At 40.4% G+C, this 6,845-nt stretch overlaps 1 long non-coding RNA gene across 1 annotated transcript; it reads right to left on the bottom strand.

Annotated features, from left to right (window-relative positions):
• Positions 1 to 1,324: 1,324 nt before the first annotated feature.
• On the bottom strand, positions 1,325 to 6,468 carry LOC308169214. The gene is made up of 3 exons (XR_013937748.1): positions 6,366 to 6,468; positions 1,658 to 1,710; positions 1,325 to 1,482 (listed from the first exon to the last, which is right to left on the bottom strand). It is a non-coding gene; the product is annotated as an uncharacterized lncRNA (long non-coding RNA).
• Positions 6,469 to 6,845: the final 377 nt, after the last annotated feature.

Raw genomic sequence — 6,845 nt, forward strand, 5'->3', positions numbered from 1 at the left:
CCAGTGTTGTATTTTGCTTTTACTACAGTACTGACACTGGTGTCCGTGACACGTTGGATGACATGTGGTTTTAGAAAGAACAAGGACTTCAGCATCCACTTTTGCTTGCTGGTTAAATCCTTCTCTCCACTCCCACTGGGTTTGGTTTTCACTATCTTGGAGTACTGTGTTCTTAATCCTTATTTTTTGCGAGACACACTGAATGCCATCTTGTAATGTTTACATGTAATTTGATGTCAAGACACATTCACATAAATAAAGAGAGTTCAAGCCGTCAAGTGTCAGTTACATGTTTGTTTATTTTTAACGCAAAGATACTCAAATGTTTTATGAGTCCATAATGTTTTTTTCAAAAATAAACATACATAAACAATGTGGAATCAGAACTACCACATATAGCACACTGCTAGTGCCAAAAATATAAACAATGTGGCATTAAAACTACCACAAATAGCACACTGCTAGTGACAAAAACATAAACAATGTGGCATTAAAACTACCACAAATATACTGCTAATCTGATCCATTATAAACTCAAAAATGCTATAACTCCTGCAACGTGTGGTGTGTTGTCATCGCTCTCTAGTATTCTCCGGAAGCTACTGGTCTGACTGGGAGGAGGCTGGTATCGATGAGGTAGTGTATAGGATTGGGACGGTAGAGGTACATGGTGAGGTAGTGCTTGTGTGTGTGTGTACGTGTTAAGAGAGGAGAGTTGTGGAGGGGGCCTCTGTAGAGTTGAGGGTGGATGGTGATATGTAGGAGGCCGCAGGTGGGCAGAATTGTGGTCAGCTTCCTGAGCCTCATATAAAATAGTCATTAACTGCAGCTTCGTTCTGCTTTTTATGACAGGATTATTGATCGACCTTAATTCTGCTGCAACTTGCACCCCAAAAGTAGTGTCGCTGTCAGTGTCTGCCACTGGCCTGCTTCTGTTGGCGTGAAAAGCAACAGACATCTGCTCCAAGATTCGTACTTTCTCCAATTCAATAGATGCTTCCGATTGGACTCCCTTTCTCTTTTTGGGCGTGGGGGCATGTGAAGTAGATGGTCCAGGTTGAGAGGCACTTGCTGCAGATGGCTCTGGAGTGACACCTTCGGACAACACCTCAGACACATCATCGTCTGCGTCACTGGCAGGGTCCTCTGCAGCCAGGCTCTCCCTCACTGATGTGTGAAGCTGTAATAAAAGGATGAGATGGTATTTCCATGTGTCTTCTGTCTATATCTGTGTAAAACATGATTACTCAAATGAAACTATTAAAAGGCAATGACGGTCAACAACAAAGAACTACAGTAATATAGCACTTACACTGCTCTCCGTGGCACGTTGGATGACATGTGGCTTTAGAAAGAACAAGGACCTCATCATCCACCTTTATTTGGTGGTCAAATCCTTGTCCACACTCCCACTTGGTCTGGTTTTCAGGATTTTGGAGTACTGCGTTCTTAAGGAGGTCGCTCGTGAACGTACTTCTTCCACTGCAATTATGAGCACCAACAATTAATGCTACTTTCTTTTCTCTCTCCCTCTCTCACACGCGCGCACGCACAGACACACACACACACACATATACACACACACACACACACACAATGTTTACAATTATCAATTTATTAATGATATAGTAATGATAATATTTGTATTGTATTATACCTGGTAACTCCATTGCGGTGGCAATTTCTCGCCAACCCTTATCCTTGTTGTACCTATTATGATAGGATTTGGAGGACACATTAAATAGACACTCGTTTATCTGCCACAAATCCACAAGTTGATCCTCCATTTCCGATGTCCATCTGGTTTTGAGCTTCGCGGTAGTCATGATTACGTCGTATTCGTTGTCATCCTTTGGTGCCCTATTATTTATTAGTGTCAGCTCGCTTCTTGATTGGATACATTCCATTCCACGTCACAATTGGACTCGCGAGCAGGGTGCCAGGTGTGATTTAAATTTTCCACCCTAACCACAGTCTAAAACCGCTAATTTCACCAAACAATCTGGCAACCCTATGTTTTCTCGTCCTAAGTATTGAACACATTTCACATTTACGATTGCCGGCCACGCCCATTTTCCGGAGCAGGTTGTCGGGAGAATTGATTGCACAATTGAAGAAAATTGACTCTTAACACACCTCACACACCAGGATTTTGTTATAGGAAAATGTTAAGATCCATCTGATAATCGGGCGTTTTCTGTCGTTTTCAGACACCCGAAAATCGGGCCAAAACCGGCCCAAAAATCCTTATGTGTGTTTACCCCGCATTAGGGTTAGGTGCTAGGGTGCTACGGTTAGAATTTGGGTTAGGGTTAGGATTAGGGGTAGGGTTAGACATGCCAGCATGTACCAAGTCGACGTAGCACCTAACCCTAACCCTAGTTTTCCCACATGTACCGTATTCCCACATGTACCGTAACATATATACATATAGTACATATACATATTAAAGTACAATTCAATAATATTTCAACAATATTGTAGATTTTCACTTTGAAGTGGAGAGATTATAAGTACTAATACATGTTCTTTTCTCATGTAAAATAAGGGCTGCATTTAAATGTAAAGATACATAACAGAGCTTTTGAAAAATGTGCATCTTAAAATAAAGTGCTTAATTTTTGAAAAATAAATTAAAAAACTAAATATAAAGTGTAGCTTCCGTTTCCCTTTCTCTTCTGTTTTGCTAGCATGTCCTGGGTTAATATTTCGGTTTCCCTTGTGGCTGATGATGCTGACGTAGGTATCTGTAGGTACATAGGTGTACAGATAAAGGCTGTAAACCCCTTATGCATCACTGTGTGCTATACTCTCTGGTTAACTGGTCATCTCTCTCTATCCGCCGAACCCTTCACTGGTATATTTTCATTTACAAATCCCAAGGACCCAAGGACCTTGCGCACGGCAGCCCTAGCCCTCGTTTATTCAACTAGTGAATACTGCGCCCCAGTATGGTGTCGCAGTGCCCACACTGCAATTAAGTTGACCCTCCCTTTTTCCCATTACTGACCCCTCCCTGTCCCTAGCTCTTTAGCTGTCTAGTTTTAGGTTTTGTAGTTTTACTTTAGTTTTAGATTATCTTAGACTGTTTTAGACTAGTTTCAGTTTTAGACTATGTAGTTTTAGTTTAGTTTTAGACTATATTGACGGAAAGTTTAGATTATCTTAGACTGTTTTAGACTAGTTTTAGTTTTAGACTATGTAGTTTTAGTTTAGTTTTAGACTATGTAGGCCAGGTTTTGTATTGTATTTGGTTGTGGTGGATGACTTGAAAATGAGCCCTTGGGGCTCAATGTGTTTTTTACCTGTATAAATAAAGGTTACATTTAAAAATGTAATAAATAAAAAATGTAAAATAGGTACATCGGTATCTGCTTGATCTTTTCACAAAACTCTTATTTTTGTTTCCCCTCAAGGAAGGTTTCAGCTACCACTCATGCACTCCTTGACCGTCAGTAAATGTATTTTATGTTGACGCAAAACGCAAGCAACTTTAAGGGAACATTCATTAGCACGTTGTTGGGCAGTGAATGAATGTGTTTGAATTCTGGTGGATCGATCATATTGGGCTTTGTATCGTGTATTTTCTCTGTCCTCGGTTCAGATTTGAGTGTGTATGTTTCTGCTCAAAAGATGGGTTTAGTCTCGTAACGCTTTACATTGCCGCTTTTAATAATCGCCATGGTCTCCAAACATATCAGACATACAGGGTTTGAACTGAACTGCCCGTGGGAAGAATGAACATGTGAGAGTCTGTCCATTCTTCATTAAACAAGGACAAAACAGTGATAATTGTATTCGGTAAACCTGACAAAAGATCGAAAGTCAGTGCAAAACTTGATTCTCTCTCTAAACTAAAAAACAGGTCAGAAATCTTAGTGTAATTCTAGACTCTAAACTTCAACAGCCACATGAACTCGATAACTAAATCAGCCTACTATCACCTGAAAAACATAACAAGAATGAGAGGTTTCATGTCCAAATAAGACCTTGAAAAAAAACCTCATCCATGTATTTGTTTCGAGTAGACTTGATTATTGTAATGGTCTACTAACAGGCCTATCTAAAGGGGCTGTTCGTAAGCTGCAGCTCATCCAAAACACAACTGCTAGGGTCCTAACAAAAATGAATACGTTTGAACACATTACACCAATCCTGAGATCCCTACACTGGCTACCAGTCTCACAGAAAATGGTCTGGGACCAAAATACATTTCAGATCTCATCCCACCCTATATTCATATCAGATCTCCTCCCTATATTCATATCAGATCTCCTCCCTCCCTATATTCATATCAGATCTCCTCACCCTGTATTCATATCAGATCTCCTCCCTATATTCATATCAGATCTCCTCCCTATATTCATATCAGATCTCCTCCCACCCTATATTCATATCAGATCTCCTCCCTCCCTATATTCATATCAGATCTCCTCCCTCCCTATATTCATATCAGATCTCCTCCCTATATTCATATCAGACCTCCTCCCTCCCTATATTCATATCAGATCTCCTCCCTCCCTATATTCATATCAGATCTCCTCCCACCCTATATTCATAACAGATCTCCTCCCACCCTATATTCATATCAGATCTCCTCCCACCCTATATTCACATCAGATGTCCTCCCACCCTATATTCCCTAAGGCCAGCTGCTGCATGCTCCTGGAACAAACTCCCTGAAGAAATCAAACAGGCGCAAACCCTAAAAATATTTAAATCTAAGCTAAAAACCTTCATGTTGCAGCAGTTATGATTAAACACTTCTATCAATGTATTTTATCCATGAACTATTGTCTTATTAAATTGTTTGATCAATTTACCACTTATATTTGCTTTTATTCAGTCGTTTATATTTTCTTGCTATGCTCCTCTTGCTGTATTTTTAAATAATGGATGTAAAGCACTTTGAATTGCCCCTGTTGTATGAAATGTGGCATACAATGATCTTCATTGAATGAGCGATTATCGATTCATAAATCCCGAGATCGATCTTTCATGTTTTTTTTGTTTGTTTGTTTTTTTCTTCAACCCGCAACGAGATGTCGTGGCCAGATCTCGCGCTACAAGAATTTATCATATCTTACGCAACGACCAGGCTTTAAGGCAGATGTCTGGGTGCATTTTGGATGTAAAAATTATGACGATAGAGATGAGCAGGACAAAAGCAAAGCCATATGCAAGCTGTGCGCAGTGGAGGTTAAATTTAGTGGAAACACCACAAATCTACCACTTATTGAGGCATCACCCTGACGTGAAACATGGAAAAGCGGATCCGAAACAAGCCTTGCTGATAAAGACGTTTGGTTGCAAATTACAATCAAATTCTCCGCGTGCCCAACAAATTACTACAGCGTCGTCAGTGTCGTCAGTGTACTAGAACCACGCTACGTGTTACCAACACGCAAACAGTTGAGTGAAGTGATAGTCCCAGACATGTCCGCGCAGGTGAAACGTGACATCGCAACTTCACTCCAGCCAGCAGAGAGAGTTGCCATAACGTGTGACAGCTGGACATCCAGAGCAATGGACTCGTACCTGACAATCACTTGCCACTTTATCAGCGAGGCTTGTTTCGGATCCTCTTTTCCATGTTTCACGTCAGGGTGATGCCTCAATAAGTGGTTCCGTAGATTTGTGGTGTTTCCACTAACTTATTGTTACTGTATACTACAGTATTTTAATAATCATTGATTTTCCAATTATGTTTATTCCTGAATAAAATCTTCCAATCTCCAAAAAGTGAGAAAGCAGTAATGAAGGGCTTTAGTTTCATGGACATTATGGTTTACAATGTGTTTTTTTGTTCCCCAAAATAACCTCATCTATTGCACTATTTTCGTTTGAGTTTTGCACATTTTTATTTATATATATTATGCAAATAAGCTATTTGAGACAGTCCTGATGGATATGTGATGTAGCCCCTTTATTTACACTGGCTGCAGTAAAGCACGTTAAAAAGCACTTTTTGTAGTGTCTGATTTCGCAAAATGTTGGTCAATGATGTTCATTTATGTTCCAATAAGAAGTACATTCATGTAACTGCTTTGGAGTCAATTCTTAATGTAAACATTGATATGTTTAACAATGCTACATGTTATAGGGTTCCTTGAACCATTTATAGCATTAGTTCTGAGAATCTCTTCATATTCAAGGAAAATTGATATTGTGAGTAAATCGAATCGGAATCGAATCGAATCGAATCGAATCGTGAATCGAATCGAATCGGGAGCTGTGAATCGGAATCGAATCGTTTTGGGAAATCAGTGGCGATACCCAGCCCTACAAATAAACTTGCCTTGCCACTGGCAGCATTGATTTTACAGCAGTGCAATGACCCTCACCACTATACAACAAAGACTTACCATCCGTGTCTTCAATCTCCACTTCTACTTCGACCTCTTGTTTCACCATCACTCCCTCCTCCCTCATTTCTTCTCCTCCATCTTCTTCTTTCACCATCACACCCTTCTGCATTACAGCTGCACCTCCATCTTCTTCTTTCACCATCACTCTCTTCTCCTCCACTTCTTCTTTCACCATCACACCATTCTCCTCTACATCTTCTTCCTCCAGCTTCACTGCCACCATCGCTGGACCCCACTGTGTGATTTTCAGGGCTGGAGAACCACAGCCAGATCCGGGGGACTCTGTGGACTCTGGTTCATACATGGTTACATGAGCTGAAGAGGACCTGCATCTAGAAACAGTGGAGGCACAAACAGTGCAGGGTCAATTGACAGCCAACCAGTTCAATGAAAGCCCATCTAGACTAAAAATGCAATAATCTATGGATTACTGATTGCATTTCTTTGTAATTAAAGGGTCTGGAAAGTAGACATTAA

The sequence above is a fragment of the Nansenia antarctica genome, assembly GCF_963989245.1.
Source record: "Nansenia antarctica genome assembly, chromosome: 13".
Classification (NCBI taxonomy): Eukaryota; Metazoa; Chordata; class Actinopteri; order Argentiniformes; family Microstomatidae; genus Nansenia; species Nansenia antarctica.